The following is a 19,632-nucleotide window of genomic DNA, read 5'->3' on the forward strand; positions in this document are numbered from 1 at the left end:
AAACATATCTAATAATCGAATTTATTACATCGATACAATTTTGATCTTATTTTCCTTTTGTTTTTCGTTAGAAAAATATTAACCGAATCAATATCGAAAGAAATGACTTCTCAAGAGGTGATGCGAAAAATTTTCCACGATTTTTTATCTTGTATAAAAAAAAAAAAGACCGTCAACATAGAACAAATATCATGGAGACATCGGAACAACATATATCATCGTGATTGTGTGTACTGACACTCAGTGAAAATCCCCAAACGCGGAATGGATTTGCTCTCAAGGGTACAAAGAGACATATCGTTGCAATCGATAAAAAGAAAAAAAAACATCGTGGCAATCGATGATATAGTTCTACGTAGAAAGTATTATCACGATATCGACTCCGAATTGAAATGATTTTAAGAAGGGTCTAAGGGATTCAACGTGTTCAGCCAAAGTATAGCAATAATAAAAAGAAGGAAAGTAAGTATATTTGAAAAGTAGGTCAGAGAAGGTAGCGAGAAATTGGTGGCAAGGCAACAACTTTCGTTGTTCCTTTCGATGTTCCTCGTCGTTAAGGTGTTTGGTAAGAGGAGAAAGAGGAGGAGGAGAGAGAAAATGGAGGACAGTGGCCGTTGGCCATGTTTCGAGTAAAATGTAGTTCCGGTGTTAATCAAGAACTAGGAGATTTTATGAGGGTCGAAGGCAGGACATTGGGAAGAGAGAGGATATATACTCTTACTTCTCAGCACGTGAGTGGGTCTCTTTGTGCGTGCTATTGTCAAGAAAAAAAAGGAAAGTAACACAGAGAGAAAGAGAGAGACAAAGAGGACCGAAGCAAATGACAGAGCGGGAGAGAGAGAGAGAGAGAGAAAGAGGGATAGATGATCGAACGAACGATCGATTCGAAGTGAAGGAAAAAGGTTAAAGAAGGAGGATGATACCAGTGGTGCTGCCGTTTCTGCCGTTGCTGTTCTTCTTCGTATCTTCCTCTTCCGTTGCCTACGGCCAGATTAGATTGCTTACACCCACCCCGTCCACTTTACTCGGACTCTCACTCTTATCCTTCAGGATACACGTCTTTTCCTTTTTTTCGAAAAGAAAGAGCCTTGATGGGACGTCTTGGAAGGTATCACATAGTATTGTTATAATCAAAGTACAGACATTGTTGTTAAAGTTTCCTTACAATTCTTTATTTTATCGCGAACATTCAATTATTTTCTTCTTTTTATTACCAACAAAGTTGCATTGTCGCGTTATTAGTCTGAATTTTCTAGAGAAGTATTTTATAACAGGTAGAAAAGTATAATTTATACTTTATAGATAGTATTTGTAGATATTACTTTATAGTCGTTATTCAAGTTCATTATCGACATAAACAGCTTTCGTGCTTTATCCTTCTGAAGATTTTCTCTTGGAATTATCGCTATTATAAACCGAGCTCCCTCTCTTTAACATTCCAACTTCGGATAATCGAGATAGCAACATAATTGAGACGTGGTTGTGTTACGGACAGGCTACTATATAACCAAGGACGTAATTTCTTGGATATAATTGAAACAAAGTCGGTAGCCTTATACTCAGATTTTCGGGATAATTGAGGTCAGTATATCGTGTTACAAACCATCGTGGTCTCAAGATAATAAGAAAACCACGTAATCGATCCAAGGTATTCGATTACGAGCTATAATTATAGGATAGTCTTCAGTCTACAGATGTTCTTTAACGAGAGTAAAATGGTTCGAGCGAAAATAGGTTGATCAGAATGATATCGTTGGCATGTCGTCGAGTTTTCTTATCGTTTCTTCTTTGACGTCGCCTAGCGTTCAATGTCGATGAGAGTAAACTCAGAAATGGGATAGGAATGAGGGAAACTAAGTTGTAAAATTAATTTAAGCCATTAGGAAATATTCCTCTGATTGAATTTCGTTACAAAGATCGATCGCAACCACTAATTTATTCAAGAAAAAACAAAACATACACTTTTTATCATTCATACGTTGTATTTGTTCATGCAATTTTTAACATGTTGACCTGTCAATAAATTTTGCATAAATCGATACGTTCAGTCCAAGCTTTTTCGTAATTCATTTAAAAACTAAAATGTAAAAAAGCGTTACCGCTAGATTTTTCGTACTATGTTTTATTCTTCTTTTTACAACGGTTGCTCGGAGAGACTCGTAAATAATGTATAAACACGAATCTTATAAATCTTTGAAAGCAAATCTTTGAAAGCAAAACTTTGGTCAAATTTATTGGATCGGACGCGACCGTTAGGTATGATCAAAAATCGCGTAGATAGAGATTATCTAATGAAATTGAAAGAGTATATATTTTTCTTGGATGAAATAGAGAGAAAGAGTCAATCAAAATCTATTCGATGTCTAATCGTCGATACTTCTAAAGGAAAGACGAATTAATGAGAAAATAAGAAGTCTTAATTAGACATATTGAGGGATAACAGGAAACGGGCTTAAGATAAGAAATATAAAAGGGTCGAGGGTTGAACAGCACGGAATAAAGGGGAAAGGATGTATATATATATATATAAGACTCAACGCGTAGATTTGTTCTGGCAAAAGCGGGTCACCGTTACGAGATCACCGCAAATAAATACCAGCGTACTTGGATACTGAAACGAACCCTTGGTGCGCCTACCACATGACAGCCTTAATTTCATTTCGCCGATAGAATTCTGTCTGGCTCTGCGAGAACGTTCTACTCGCTCGAGATTGATCGGGAAACGAAGTGCTTCGCAATTTTATCAATGCCGACCTACGATGTCGTAAACCTTTTCCCTCTAGTCTCCCTTTTCAAGTGTTAGAGACTATCTTGGATTTACAAGAAAGAAACGGATTTTCCTTCAACGTTTAGACGACGAATCAATGAGTCTCCAGCGTGGAATCTTTTATAGACTATCCTTCTTGCAACTCGAGACAGTCATTTCGTTATATCGATTAATTATTTTTAAGAGATTACTTCTTATTTCCATCTGGTATCCTTAAATAATAATATTAAATTTAACTTATCTATCGGCAGAGCAGAAAATTTATAAATAACAGATCAATATTTATTTTACTTATACGCTGTGAAGTAAAGAGTATTTTTATTCTTTAAGAAAAAACTTTCCCTCCCCTCTGTCTAAAAGAAGAGTCCAAGCTTTTAGTATTCTTTCCCTTCTTGGGAGGGATTATTAAATTTAAAAATAAAATACAAATGTTCAAGAACATATGCTAGCCGTGTTCTTAAAGTAAAAATTCCTAGTGTAAAATCTTCTTTTCTAAAGTGTATATGTAAAATTATTACTTAGAAAATGATTTATTTTTATCTACACAGAGAGGTGTAGATAAATTTATCAAGGAAGGAAGGTTATAATAATTGATTAGTATTGCGGTGCAAGTGGAATCGATAAATTGTCTGATAAACTAGTACGATCGATTACAGATAAAGTTGAAGGCGATAATCTCAGGTTTGGTAGATTTGCTCTGAAGTTATGTTTAGCGCCTTACGTTAATCCATAGAAGCCTTGCATAGAATGGACTTTTGCCAATGACAGTCTCGACTCTTCGTGTAAACAGAATGAATAGGATCAACGTAGCGTATGCCTGCTCGAGATCGTTATGAAGGTTCAACGAAGTTCTCGTTTCGCGTTGGCATCGTTGGCCTCGCTACCACTCGAGTTCGTTGATTGTATCACGACTACACGACGACGACTAAAAGACGATGACGGTAGCAATGACGAGAAATCAAGTGCGTGGTAGGTACTTGCTTGTTGTTTATTACTGTCAAATTGCGTCCTAGTTCATGGCGCATTAATTTAATAGGACGCAACAATCTACTTACCTCTCTCTCTCTCTCTCTCTCTCTTTGCGTCGTGTCATATTCATTTCGTGCCGTTTCTCTGACTTTCTCTTTTTTACCAATTTTTTTTACAGTTCTTTTCGAAAATAGCAAACTCGTTAAAAAAAAAATAAAAATAAACATAAAAATCTTTACAAAATAACAAAGTACGAAGGCTTTGTTCGTGACGAGTATACCCTATATTATAGGTTAGATATTATTTTCAATTTTGTAACTTTGAAAAAGCTAAGTCCTTGTCAAGTTTAATATACAATCACAATGTACTTGTTCTATATATACTTAATTATTTTCAATCTTGTAATTACTCTATATAGGGATTATTTCGAAAGGGAGGTGAGGTCAGGGGAGAAATACATTTTAATATCGTTAATCATAAAAGGAAATTATATCGACGACGAATAAAAACAGAAAGATCCGAGGGAAATCTGTACGAGTACGTTCGAATTTTAATTTCGAAGAGCACGCATGCACGAAGTAATCAGAATTTCTATTGGGCTTTCGTTCAACTGGTATTACATACACGGATCCTGACATACGACGAGTATTACAGTGTGCGTGGGTAGTTGGTCGTATAGCTTTCATTAAAATCCGAAAATTCTGGACCGATCGGGTTCTATCGAGCAATTATTATAGTCACGATTGCGATTGTCGTTGTTCCAACGGCGCCGGTAATTTTCATTTAATACGTACTACCAATAAACGATGATATTGTTACTATTTCCACTTTTTCTTTATCCTTTTTACTCTTCATTCTACCTTTGTGTTTATATATATATATATATGGTGAGCCGTTTCGACGAAAATACGGCGGAAGCATCGATTGCCGGCATTCGCGTAATTAGCGCGAATTGCACACGACAACGAACGAATTCGCCTCGACTCGAAGCCGAGTCGAAACGAGTGAACCTTTCAGACGAGAAGGCCATTCGCAAAAATCGCAATTGGTCAGTACGAGCGATCTGCATAAAGCTAAATGTCGATTTTCCACCACTCCCACCCCATTACTATCTACTCTCTCCCTCCCTCCCACCCTTTTTTTCCCCTATCTCTATTCGTTGCTCTCGTCAGTCTTTTGATCTCCATTAAATTTCCCCTTACCCCGTCTCTCTCTCTTTCTCTCTTCCCCTATCTATTTATTTTTTCTTTTCCAGTCTTTAACGTAACATACTAGAAGGGAATATAAAGAGAAAGAAATCTCTTCTATCTTTCTCTCTGCATGGATAAAAAGAGAGTGAAAAAATAAACAAATGCGAATAACGAGGATTCTACCCCATTATAGGCAAATAATAAAACCGAGAGGTAAAGATGGAATTGTAATCGATTCATAATGAATATTTGGGTTGGCAGGACAATTAACTTGTTCGGTAATACGATAGGCAAACGATACAGTTCGGCAAACGAACGCCGTTCTAACTCCGATGTGGTTCGACGATGGAGCAATATCGACGCGAGAACTGCATACCCCGATCGTTTCGCGGCTTTTAACCACGCTGTGAAGCTTTCGATGAAAAGCATGCGTATTTTTTTCTCTTTTCTTTTTTTCTCCTTTTTTTTCATTTTCCCTTCTCTTTTTTTTCTTTTTTCTTGTTTTAATTTTCTTCCTTCTCTTTTTTTCGAACGAACGATAGAGAAGGAAAAGTGCATAACGCATGCGCGTGCATTATATTTCTCTCTCTCTCTCTCTTTTTGTCTCTTTCTCTTTTTGTTTCTCTCACTCTTTCTCTCGTTCTATGAACGGAGTAATATACGAAAGGGCGAGTTAGAATTTTGCGTTCGTCGAATTGTTTCGAGTACTATGCACGCACGTACCCCCTTCCTCCCTCTCGTTCGGTGCGTTCACCAGAGAAAGAGAGAGTGAGATAAAAAGAGGATGCTTTATGAAACGTTCGAAGCTTTTTGTCAAAGCTACGGCCAATGCACGATTTATGAATCTCGCTGGTTTTAGTAAAATTCCTTTTGAGTGGATTTGTCGATGGCCGGATTTAATATCGTCTCTTTCTCCCTGTATATATTTCTACTCTTTCTCTTTCTCTTTCTCTTTTGAAAGATCGTCGCAACATACCGGAAAATGCAGACACGTGCAAAAGTATTTTAACATTTGCCAAGTAATCATCATTGATCTTCTGAATTTTGTTTCTTGTCGTTTGCTACGTTTCTATCGATTCTGTTTCATATATAACATTTCTTAATGATTGTAATAAATTTTCTTTATTTCGTTAAAAGGAATGAATTATATTATGTCGTGTTTAATCGAAAAAGACAATCGATTACATTTTTCTACGCAAACGCGTATACACACATTCATACACATTTGACGATTTTTTTAACTTTCATTCGTATACTATTTTCAAAGCTTTTCAACGGTTGCTCAAAGAATTTCATTTTTCTTAACGATAGAACAACCAGAGAATCTCGGTCATTGCGTCCATGAAACCGGTGCGAAAGAAGAACTAGTAAATTTACGGCTCATAACCGACTCGACCTAAATTCTGCTTTTTCATGATGTCGCATACGTTTACTACACTTGATTCTAATATTCAACAAAAAATAAAAACGTATACGTTTGCGTTGCTCGAAACATAATGCATACGATCGTTCTTACTTTATTTTGGTATCAACATAATTCGAATAATTCGATTTCAAAAATATAAGAATTAAAACAACTTAGTATCTTTGTCATACAAGAAATTAATTTGATATAAATAATATAAATATATAAATAAGAAATTTTTAAATCTTTCTTACAAGTTGGAATCAATTTGTCGAACGCATTGGATTCGAAGATTTTATCGCACTGATCTAGAGAAGCAAAGAGATATAGTAAATCTTCTAATAGAAACGTTTCGAACTGGTTTCGATGCGCGCCGTTCTTTGGGTCGAAGAAAAGTCAGGCGAGTGAACAAAACGAAAGTATGTAGGATAAAACGACGGCCTGTTTATCGAAACGTCAAGCACAGACTGCCTATCAAAAACAGAAGCTGATACGGAGATCTCACTCCGTTTACCGTACGCTCGATTTCGCGTATATACGGAAAACGTTTGTTTATAGTTAATACGTAGGGTACAGAAACGGTATGTCTTCCTCTTCTCTCTTTCTCTCTTTCTCTCTTTTTCCTTTTTTTTTTACCTCATTTTTTTCCCTACTCTCTTATCTTTTTATCGATATATAACTCGAATGCCAAAGTTGAAACGTTGCTATCATACATACCTATATAGATGTATATATATATATATATATATTATGAACGTATTAACGAATTTGTTTATGTGTTCGCTACTAACGATCCATAGGAAATGACCCTTTACGAATATTCATCCGAATAATCGAATATAAATTGAATGAGTCGATGTGAAAAAATTTGTTTGTATAATAAAACACGTGTTCTCTATAAAATGTTTCGAATCGCTATTCAACGAATATATTGTAAAAGTGAAGGAAAATGCAAGAATTAAATTTATCATTACGAAAGAATGAGAGAGAGAAAAATGTCTGGGAATGTAAAATATTGTATAAACGAAAAATATTGTAATTTATTATCTGTTATCGTAAAACCGTTATATGCGAGTTACTAGTATTTTTTATTCTTTTTTTTTTTTGAACTTACGACAACAAGCATGTTAAATGTATATACTTAGCAGCGATGCGTAAATAACCGAAATGAGATAAAATAAATTTAATTAAAGCGAACACGCATCACTTACGAGATGGACCGTTCTGTTAAATGTAACGCGAGTTCTCCTTTGCTAGAACATTGGGATACAGTTTTTAGATAGAAGTACCTACGCTACGTGTGCATGTTCATGCATACGTAATTATGTGTGAATCGCACGAATTTACGTATATTTATGTTCTCGTACGTGCAGGAAGCTTCGTTTCGCATTGTCATAGAGAGACAGAAAACAAAATCCAGAAACAAGAGTGACGTTTTGTTGGAAACTTTGTTCCTTCAGTCATCTCTTCTTCTTCTACTTCTCTCCATCTTTCTCTTTCTCTTAATATATAATAGATATACGGTATTTATACATATGCATAGGTATCTCTCTCTATGTTTCTTCTTTATGTTAGGTCTTTCCTAACTCCACCCTTTCTCTCTCTGAAACTAAATTCGAGACGTACACGAGACGCATAAAAGAATAATTTACCGAACATTTATATTATTATCAAGTATTTCTCGGTCCACATGACTACCTTCATAAGTTGATTATATTTCGGTCGTTCTTCGTTAAAAAGTGAAAACGAATAGGACGGTACGGTATTGTCCCTTCGATAGGAGCAAGAACGGTAGCCAGCGAGAGAAAAAGGGAGAGAAAGAGACGGAACGATCTTTTTGTCTTTTAAAAAAGCAATTTGTTTGGTTCACAGCCGGATGGTTGCAAAACCAATCAGCGAGTTCTCGCTCGAACGGAAGATTCGGCAGGTGGACAAAGACTCGTGGTTGGATACAAAAAATAATAATAGAAAAACAAAGAAGGCACTAAAACAAAACAAAAAGGAATAGAAAAATAATAAAAAGGAAAAAAAAGAAAAGCCCTTCGAAAACGTTATTAGTGCTTGAGAGAAGGATTGGTATATTGGTTATCAATTACTGCTGGCGTGATAAATTTTGGAGAACGTTGATAGATGCTGTCTATACGCGATCAAACATAATCGGAGAATGATCGAAAGGGATATAAATGATTCGTATTCATATTTCATACGACGTATGATTTTCAAATATCGATCGCAGTGAGTGAGTGAGTAATGCAAACAAAATCCTTCGCTATCGATTGGTAACTTCTTCGTGACACGATAAAATGTCGTAGGTGTACTACGGGATTTTGTTATTGTCATATACCTTTTAAATGTGAAACACTTTTATTATTTCCTTTACCCCACAGTCCCCTCAACGTGTCTCATTTTTTGGTTTTTTTTTTTTGCAAAATATATCTACCATCGTCGGTACGAGGAGACACATTTTCGAGCGTGGGATCGTTACGCATTTACGTGACAAAAATGCAGCGTTGCGACGCGTTCTGGCAATGCACGATATAAATATAAGGAGTGTGAGAGAGATAGAGAGAGAAAGAGAGAGAGAGAGAGAGTGACAAGGGAGAAGGGAGAACCAGTTCTCCGTGCACTTTGCTTTCGAAACGATCGGAAATGGGCGGAAAAGCTCGTGCTAAAACGATCATCGTAAAGTCGTTCGATGGCGAGGAAGAAATCGGAAATTTCATTTGAGACGCTTATCCTGGCATATCGCCTACGTCACCGGCACGAACAATCTGACGAATTTCGTTGGGCAAAAAGACGGATGAGACTCGTGGCAATGAAACGGATTCAACCTGGCAGATAACAAAGCTCGATTGTTCTCTAGGGCTAGTAGCAGTCGACTTAATTGATCGATCGTTTCCAAGTAAATCGCTGTTACACCTAAGCGTCGCTTACAGAACGTAGGACCTGAATAATTTAAAGGGAAAGTCACTGTCGAATCTTTCTCTCTTATCTTATCATTTTTTTTTCTTCTTCTCCTTCTTTCATCGTTTTTTCCATTCCACTTTTTCTTCTATCTCCATGAATTTCTTTAACGGAAATTGCTTCGTCCACGTGCCCTTTCAAAAATGTGATCTCGTTGATGATACCTTCGAGAAAATTGCCCACACCTCGTTTGACGTAAATTAATGTTGCTCGCATACGTGAAGTCTACGTAATGAAAAATATAACCGGGCGCAGGGGGTTCTGCGTTTTGCAAGCATAAAGCAAAAACATTTCATTATTTTCCCACGATTTTTCCGACAAACTTATTTTTTGTAACCTTTTTTGAAAAAAATTCTAATTAGTAGTAATCGTAAAAGAAAACTTTTCTAAGAGCGAACGATAAACGATTATCAAGTTAATATGATCTCTAATAGTTGATTCTATCAAGTACTATCTTTCATATTAATCAAATTCTCTTTTATACCGATGTAGATGCATATAAATATGTTCCCAGAAATGTTTAACGAATAACATTCATGAACGGAAAATAAAACGAACGGGTAAAAAAAATACACGAAAATATAGGATCGCGAAAAAGGGTGGTGGCAAATTTTCCCCACCGACTGTTTGCCGAGAGTAATGAATTTTTATCCAACATTAGGCGACTATTTACACGGATTGGTTTACTTATTGCCATAACGGATCCCAAAACGATGAGGCCAGTTTTAACGTAGCCGCACGATGTTTTTATTTTTAATTAGGTTACCCAAACTAATTAATTCTTCGCTAGAAGCATCGGCACGAGTTCTCATTAATACGACACGAGGGTATGGTTGGTCGGTAAAATAGAAAAGAAAAGTAAAAAGAGAGAGAGAGAGAGAGAGAGATAGAAAAAGAAAATACTCGCTGATGGTGGAAAAAGTTCGTAATTTACGGTCTACGTAAACGCTCGGAGCGGCTCGAAACATACCTTTTACTGGTCCTTTTTTTTCGAAAATCCCATCGGACGATCCCGATTGATTAGCTTCGTTGTCGTTTGTCACATACCTCGGTTATTCTCTCTCTTTCTCTCTTATTTTTTTTTTCATTCTTTTTATATTTCCTACCTATTTAAAAAAAAAAGAAAGAAAAGAAAGAAAAGAAATCACCGTTACTTAATCAGAATCCATCACTTTTTCGTTAAAGCTGTTGTATGTGTATCCAACCTATTTCATAGATGATATTTTGGGACACGAATGATTGTTCGAAACTATTTTTTAGAGAGTATGAAGAGATTTCGATAGGAAAAGAGATCGTTACCGCGATACCGTTCCAAACTTCTCGACACACTTTCTCGTGCTCCTCTTATTGGATTTGTAAGCTCCATTTTGGAGGGTCATCATTTCTATTATTTTTAAAGAAATATAGGAACATTATTAACGATAATCGCTTTACTAAATTTATCATCATCGAAATAATTATTCGTACTTTGATAATATTATCGATATATCGGAGTGGAATTCATTCAATTTCATATAATTTAATTAATCGAAGTGCTCTCGTCCAAGGTAAAAATGTCGATACGCATTTTAATAATGTAGAAAAATTTAATCTCTCGTCCAATTTAAATTTCTCGTTTTGATAGATCAACGAACGTTCTTAAAATAATGACCAATTATCGATATCGATTTGAAAACGATGAAGAGAAAAAAAAAGAAAAAGCAGTAACCTCTGATGTTGAAAATAACAAAAAGTAAAAATAAAAATATTATCATTTATTTTATAAAAAGAAATTTATCTTAAAAATATATTAAATATAAATATATAAGATTTTAAAAAATGTTTATTTCTGCCACCACGAGAGGTAAAAATCCTTGATAAAATCCCTTCGATTAATCCGTACAATTCGGTCGAATTCCACTCTCACTTCGCGGCAGAACGTCGAAGGGCTGTCACTCAAGATCGAATAATAGACTTCACGGTTTGATCGGTAAAGGAAGAAGAACGTCTATTAAATCCATTGGAGTTATTTCTTATTCATCATTTATAAGAAAAAGATTGTCGACGATTAAAAACAAAAAAAAAAAGAAAACAAAAAATAAAGAAATAAAAAGTCCATCAAATTCGATTCGTTTCGATGACGAATTAAAATTCTTACCTTGAATCTTGAATTCTTCTTCCAAATGTTGAAAACGTATCATCGATTGACTCTAGTCCTTTAATTAGGATTGGTTGCACTTGAAAATGAAAACTATAAAGAAAAAAAGAAAAAAAAAGACGTGGAACGATGGTAAACAAAATAATAATTCACTTTTTGGAATTGTTAATTATTTGTCGTCGTTGCCAATTTTTTTTTTTTATCGCGTTTCGTAACGGACAGAAAGAACGAAAAGAAGGAAATGTTAGGAAAAACGAAAAGAAAAGAAAAATAGAAGAAAAGGTAATGTGGATGATTACAAAGAAAAAGATGATAATGACGGCGAGACGTAACAATAACGGTCGAAGATAAGAAATGTTTAATAATTAGAGAAGATAAAAGATAGATTAAATTGAAAGAGAGGAAAGGAAAGAGGATGATGGAGGAGAGGCTGCGTTCCTTACGATAGAAGATACGCGGATGACTCGCCGGACGCGACTGACAGCACGGTGTTGCGCCACGTGGGCTCAGACCGGCGCGTACTCTCACACAAATGTATGTTTGCGCACGAGCGCGCCATTTACGATCATGCGCACCATCATATAGTTTCCACTACCGCCATCGTCGCCGTTATACGAAACCTGTGTGTACCCACCACCAGCAAAGATAGAAAGAGATGAAGTATGAAACCTCGTCCTCTATCTTTCTCTCTCCTCTCTCTCTCTCTCTCTCTCTCTCTCTATCTCATTCGTTTTCCATCCCCCTTTCTCAATCACCACACCTCCTCCCTTTTTTCCTTTTTTTTATGACGTTCTCGTTAGCGCGCGTAATTAGTCCCGATCATCGATTACGCGCCACCGTTCGTTCGTTCGTCCCATGAGTCATTTTCTTTCGATAGCAAAAACTTACTTTACTTTACTTTCTTACGATCATTTTGATAACTATTCCAATTGAAATTATCGATCGAAGTATTTAGAGAATATTCTTTAATTATTATTATTAGTTAACTGTCGTGTTGAAAAAAGAAAAGGGAGAGACGAAGTACGTGACATAGTAATTTTCTGTAATTAAGTAGTCGGAATTAAAGTAGGGAAAGAGAGAGAAAGCTGTTAATTTCCGGAAGGATGTGGTTTAATTAAAAGCTCGATTTCCACCTGACACTGAGAAAACAATTAAGACGTCACGAAGAGGTGTTCGATCCCTTCGAGTTTCTTATCCCCTTGCGCGTTTGTCCTTTCTTCTTCTTCTTCTTCTTCTTCTTCTTTCTTTTTTTCTTTTCTCTCTCTCTCTCTCTCTTTCTCTCTCTTAAGGAATCTTGAGTGGGCGATCGATCTGATCCGAGACTACTATTATTTGAAAGAGGAAAGAAATAGGATGATAACAAAAAAATGTCTACCCTCTATCGACACGATCAGTGACATTTTTTCTTTCCGTTACTCTCTCGTGTCTTTAATTCGTTCCATCTATCTCTCTCTCTTTCTCTCTTTTTCTCACTTTTTCAGAAATTGAACCTCAATTACTAAAGTACAACGTAAAAAAAAAACATTAAAAAATATTGATCACCTACCTAGTCTGATTTACGCTCCATTAGAAGCAATTGACGTACAAGAAGACCATTTACCAACGGTTACGACGTCATTCGATTAATTAAAATAATTATCTCTCGTACGTGACAGTAACATCGGGCTCGTTTGATCGTTCTTTTCTATCTTTACCCCTTTGGTAGAAAATCTTCGCGTTTACGTTGAAGGGACGTTTCAATGGGCGACAATGTGTTTTCATTTCAAGGTAAAAGAATCTATTCTCTTCTCTCTCTCTCTTTCTCTCTTATTTCTTTGCTTACGCTGGGAGAAATCTTCTTTGAAAATCCTAGTACGAAAACGTGTGCATCGTCGATTTATTTTTTCGCAACAATATGTCTGCGCGGTAGCGACGAAAATAAACCGGAGCAAGAATAAGAGAATAAGAACGAGGAAGAATATTCTTTGTTCGTACAGAGGAAAGAACATGTTACGAATTCTGCGGTTCGCTTTCTTTTGGAAGAGTATATATGCGAAAAAGGGATGGAATAAAAAAGGACGTTTCGTTTTTGCTCGAACCAGACAAGAAGGATAAATAAAAGCAAGAAATTAAAAGAGATAAAGAAAGATGGAAAGTATTCGTAAGGTGGAAAGGGCAAAAACGATTAACGTTTTCTCTCTCGAGACCGAAGTATTAAACGAACAACGAGTATCAAAATCGAACAATGTTTAAAGAAAGAAAGAAAGGGTACTCTTTTTCTTCCGCTTGGAAAGAAAAAAAGAAACATTTTGCTTAAGAAAGGACGATACTACCGAACCTTACATTGCAAACGAGTTTTTGTTTTCCAAAACTGACGAGAATGGCCTTAACTTTCAACATCTTTAACCATAATTTGACATTTTCCTCTCTTCTAATTTCTACTTTCCAAAGTAGTTATAATAACTGTTTTCAATTAGTCCCCATTGAATTTGACGAAACAAAGTCTTTTAAATAAGGAGCGCGCTTGGTCCTACCCTACCCCTGACATAAAAAGAGCCCTCGCTTGAATTGTTACGCTTTTGTGATTTTGATGTACTTCTAAAACAATAAAAAGAAAGAGAAAGAGAGATACTTTCATTCATACTTCTTTATTATGTTCAAACGAATTCGAATCATTGACGATTTAATTAAATATCACGAGAGAGGACTGCGTTCATAAAAAAATTAAATATTAATTTATTTTCGTTTTCAATTAATCAAAATAATAAAATATAAGAAATAAACGCGTATGAAGTAAACGTTGCTATCGCAAAGTTGATACAAAGATAGGTATTGTACAAACATACGTGAATGCTACCGCGTCTCCGAACGTAGAGCAACTCTGAAGAACGGATGTGACTGGACGGTAGCCTAAGCCAAGGGTGACGCGAGAGAAAGAGAAGGCAGAGAGAAAAGAGAGGAGGATAAAAATCTAGAGAGATTAAAAGAAGAAAAGAGGAAGGGAGAGAGAGAGAATTGAAAGATGGAAGAGAAAGGGGAGGTAGCAGGCTTCAAGGACGATTTCAGGGACGGCTTTAGGGCGGCTTCTGTGGGAAGCTGCTAATTACCAAGGCTTGTTTGAATCGTTACAGTGGCCATCGAGTTTCTCCTTCTATCACTGACATCCCTGAACCCTTTCTCCTCCTCTACTTCTCTTTTCACCTCCTTCAGTATCAGAGTATCCAGTTCGTCCTATAGTCCACCGAACTTCCAACGTTTCCTTCCCCAAACCATGTCTCCCTCTCTCCGTTCCTAATTCCGTTTCTCACTCCGTACCCTCCGGCATCGTCCACTGGCTTCTACAGGGCAGCAGAAACGTAGAGGCACTACCATCACGACCACCATCACGACCACCATCACTATCACCATCACCAGCAAATCAGCAACGACGGTTGGTGGAGCCTTTCCAAAGTGAACTCCTGCGCTTGCTTGCATTCAGGGCAACCACGGGAAAGACCCCGCTGTCTCGAGCGTGTTAATTAGACCTGCTTTTGTTTCCAAAAGAAGCCTGAGTGAGGTAAATATGGACGATCCAAACCGTATTCCTTTCTCATTCATTCTCTCTCTTTCTTTCTCTTTCCCTTACATACACACTCTCTGTCAGTCTTTTTTTTTCCTTCTTTCTTTATCGTTTTCTTTCCTTTTTTTGTCTTATTTACCTGGCTTTTGTATCCTCCGATCCTTTGCCTCCTATCGCCTCGGTTTTCCAAATGTAAGGATGGCGAAGGAGAAACTGGAGGTAGAGGGTTGGAAGGAGTTTCTCGTTTCTTTCGTTTTCATGAAGAAGTAATAATGAAAAATGAAGAAACCGTTGAGAACAATTACTTCTGAAAGAGAGAAAAAAGAAGGAAAGAAAGAGAGAGAGAGAGAGAGAGCGAGAAGGTGCAAAAGAGTAAGAGAATGGAAGAAATAGGAGAGAGGTAGGGAAGAGTGAAAGGAGAAAATTCGCGGTTGCTTTTAATTATCGACGTTTACGTGCCCGGCCGAGCGCCTTTCATTTGCAAATACGCGAGATTTCGCGTGTACCTTCCGCGTGTGCTATGCAATGCTGTTAAAGCACAAGAACGGATACGAATTGCTGAAAGATTTTGATTAACTTTATTGTCTCGAACGCGATGCTAATTAATACCAATCTCGTTATTTTTGTAAGAAAACCCGTATCTTTCCTTTGAATATATTACCTCTCTCTCTCTCTCTCTCTTTCTCGCTTTCTCTCTCTCTTATTTTTGTTTCATTTTATTTGATAAATATTTGAAAATGAAAAACCGTGTCCTAATGAATTTTTATAAGATCGTATTTTCGCGCGTTATCTGTCTCGCGCTATTAACACAACGACGACCACCTTGACGAATTAAAAATGATAAAATTTCTGACGTATAACTACTTTTCACCTTTTTTAAATTATTTCGCGTTTCGCACGCGATAAACGGGCATCCCTTTTTTTTTACGAGGCTCGCCTTTAATATTAAAACTTTCGCGAAAAGATGAGTGGGAGACAAATATAGGGAAGAAATGAATCATATCAATGAATGATATTTAGTAGATCGATCAACATCACTTCAAATAGTACGACTCTACTCTTATTAGAATTGCATTGTAAGCATATTTCATTTCAGGATTTGTTTAAATAGCACTTTCTTTGTTAATTATACTAATAAAACAAAATTCAATTGCTAATTAAATTATTTTTCGTAGATGTGATCATGAATGTTGTTAGAAAGAAAAAAAAACGTAACAACAGGAGTAGGAAAAACATTTAGAACGTCCTTGGATTGTTGGGTGAAGAACTCGCTGAATTATCAACGTTTTTTTGGCTAAAATTCGAGTTCAAGGGAAGCTTCCATGCGATTTTCTTGAAAGTGTAGGTTGTATTAAATTAGATGTGCACCGCTAACCCCTTCGTTTACGTTTCTGTCTCTTCGTCTTTTCTTCACCATATACCTACATCCTTCGTATTCTTCGTGTTTTGTTAGAGAATGAGAAGTAGAAAAGAATGAGAAAGGGACGAAGAATGGAAGAGGCTAGATATTAACGGACTAGTCGGGCCTACGCAAATCCATTCACGGTAGTTTTTTTATCTTTCTTCTTCTTCTCTTTATCTTTCATCTATCTCTTTCTCTCTTTTTCTATCTCTTTCTATCATTCATTGACACCGTACGAAGGGTCGCTGCGTGATGTTTACATTTCAATTATCCGACGCTTTGCCCGTGCCATTATTAGTATTTGCATGATTTAGTAGGAGAAGAAGCGTGCCCTGCCCCGTAGACCGAGCCTGTCTGGCTCACCAATCGAGAGATGCCGTACTTTATGAGTTCCTCCTACGAAGCTCACCCTCTCAACGAGGGTAGTACTGAGACAATGAGAAAACGAGTTGTATAGAAACTCGAGAATTTAACTAGCCAAGCAATATATATATGTCTTCTTACAATTCATGTTAAATTCTACTTGTTAGTGTAGCAACTCGATACATTATATGTAATATTGAAATATACGAGCTTGTTATAAATCATATTATATTTAAATAATGTATTTACTATTAAAAGTTCTGCGTAAACTTTGAAGTTAAACTTTTATATGCTTGGAAAACAAAAGAAAAATGAAAAAGATTATAAAAAATCGATCGAAAGGAAGATAAAAGAGATCAAGAAACTTACGAAAGTAGTACTTATACATTATACATCGATAGTAATCTTTTAGTATACCAAGCATAATAATTTCCATCGATTAACTTTTGACGGACGACCGATTGTAAAGACGAGTGGAAATCCAGAAAGACAAAACCTAAGGACTTTCGGATTAATGGTTGAAATTCGCAATTAAGTACGAGAGAAAATATATACGTGGAAATTTCGTGATCGCGGCTTTAAGGCAAAACTCGTATAAAACTTTTACAACGACCGAAGGAAAGTCGAACGCGTTTGTAATCGTTGCGCTGTGAGATCCGTAAATAAATCAGAAGTTTCGGATCAACGTATAGAACTTAACCGCGTATTTTAAATGGTAACTAGTTGAAATATCGAAGGAAAGAATTTTGTTTCTTTAAAATCAATTTCTCCGTTATTTCATTATTTAAAAATAAATAGTTATTTGTTTGATCAAGTATATAATAAAATTATTAAATTATATAAAATAATTAATAAATAATTAAAATGTAAAAAAGCAGATAGATGTATAAAAATAATTTAGTTGATCGTGTCTTTTTTAATTATTCTTATAATTATAAAATCATTGTACTTTAATTACAGTACGAGTTTGTTACGATAATGAATTCATTATAAAAACGTGAGATTTAATTTAACATTTTTGTTAAGTAATGTCTTTCAATCATAATAAGAGAGGAAAATAAAGTAAAATCTTTTGCGTTTTTTCGGATTTTATAATTCCATAATACCAAGGAAAGAGCGAAGATGAATGAACGAACGGTAGAGATAGGAAAGAGAGAGATGTATATATGAAAGAAAGAAAATCATTGGGATGGGAAAGAAACGGAACATTCTGCGCTCGTTAAAACGTGCCGCTTCAGCATCCATTGCAAACCGGAAGGAAGAGAGTTGCCTTCTTTGCATGAAATGAAGGGCTGACCCATTTCTCCTGCTTGATTTATCCTCGAATAAGTATCGCTTTATCTCGATCGAAAGTTCTACTTTAAAATATAATCTGAGAACAGTATGCGGAATAAATTTTCTTTTTCTTTTTCTTTTTTTTCTTTTTTTGCTAACAAAACTCGAAACAAATTGCATGGTTTGAACAAAAATTTACGAAGTATTTGCATTAAACTAAATCTCTTTGATTATACTTTATATACGGTGTGTAGTATAATATTTATGAAAACAAGGGGAATTTCGAAAAAAAGTAAAATTCATATAATACAGAATTCAATAAAATTGGAATACAACAATTCTAGATTCAATTGGTGTATGTGTAAACGGAAACACAGTTCGGTGTTTCCGGTACGTTCAATGGTACGCACGAGATAAACGTGGTTTTATCGTAACGCGCAACCGATCGTAGACTATTCGAAAAGACCAATTTATCGTAGTCTGCTGCTATACAGTTACGACGACGATGAACTCTTGTCACTAACAAAGTTTCTCTCACGGCACATTTAGCGATTCTCGTCGACGACTACCAGACGGAATACAAGTGAGAGAGGATGAATATGCGAGTGAAGTATCGATTATAGTCGATCGAGATACACGCGAGTGTATTGTTCACGCTATTCTCGACGACAAAGAATGGGCAAAATACCGTGAATAATCGAACTTGAGTTTCATCCGTGAGAATATATATTACAACGCACCCTAGAAAAATCATTTAATGCCACATCGATCATTTTTTTTTCCTACCATCTTCAATCCCTTTTATTTTCACGTCCCTTCAATTCTTCGTTTCTTCGACGAATCATCGTTTTAGATGATATCTATTCTTTGCTGTTATTACAAAAAAATCCTAAGTCCCTGCTATCGTTTTTTAGTCTAACCGATTGTAGGTTTAATCGATGAGAGAGGAAAATTATTGACCACCTGTAGATAAAATAGATGTTTCTTAAGTTTATATCGTTCGCAGTAATAATTTGAGATCTGTTCATTCACAATTCTGAATGGATCGATAAAGAAATGGGAGGATCGTTCTAGAGAAAGATTAAAGAGCCTTTATACTTTACTTTTACCAGGCGGAAATGAATTTCCCGAAAGTGAACGTTCCGAGATGTTAGGGAATTTTACGAGTTCTTCGATGAGGTCATCCTTCCATGGACCATGCATTATCCGTTATCTTTTGATAGGGTCCATCGAACGGACGAGACCTATGAACTAATCTTGTTCTGAGAATGTTTTTCTATCGTTTGACGATCCCCTAACGAACGATATCAATGTCCGATGTAATAAAACTCTTGTATCGCGTGAACCCGTATCGAATCGATTTTTATAGCAAAATATATTTCATTTTCCACGTCATATCATATTGAACACAATTATTTAACTATAATACAAATATTTATTCGAAATAGAGATCGTTTCCATGATCAATCTTTGAAGGATACTAATCGGCAACATAAACCGAATTTCCTTTGTGAAAATTGGTGACACACCTCCTAATTCTACAGAATCAATTAGATTTCTCTCGAATTATTCTACATATCCGTTTTCTAAACGAACATGAACGAGCAATAATATTCTAGTCC

At 35.9% G+C, this 19,632-nt stretch overlaps 1 protein-coding gene across 3 annotated transcripts in view; it reads right to left on the reverse strand.

Moving 5' to 3' along the window:
* The window catches only part of LOC122522409 (tensin-1-like), a 190,779-nt gene that overhangs the window by 120,790 nt on the left and 50,357 nt on the right, over positions 1 to 19,632 (reverse strand). Inside the window, exon 1 of one of the 3 annotated variants that reach the window (XM_043643496.1) lies at positions 11,433 to 11,590. The exons of the other annotated variants lie outside the window; for them this stretch is intronic. The gene's annotated coding sequence lies outside the window, so the exon portion shown is untranslated. Of the gene's footprint in view, positions 1 to 11,432; positions 11,591 to 19,632 lie in introns of those variants that run through there. 3 annotated transcript variants of the gene reach the window in all.

Source organism: Polistes fuscatus, unplaced genomic scaffold (assembly GCF_010416935.1).
Source record: "Polistes fuscatus isolate 324 unplaced genomic scaffold, CU_Pfus_HIC Scaffold5, whole genome shotgun sequence".
Taxonomy (NCBI): domain Eukaryota; kingdom Metazoa; phylum Arthropoda; class Insecta; order Hymenoptera; family Vespidae; genus Polistes; species Polistes fuscatus.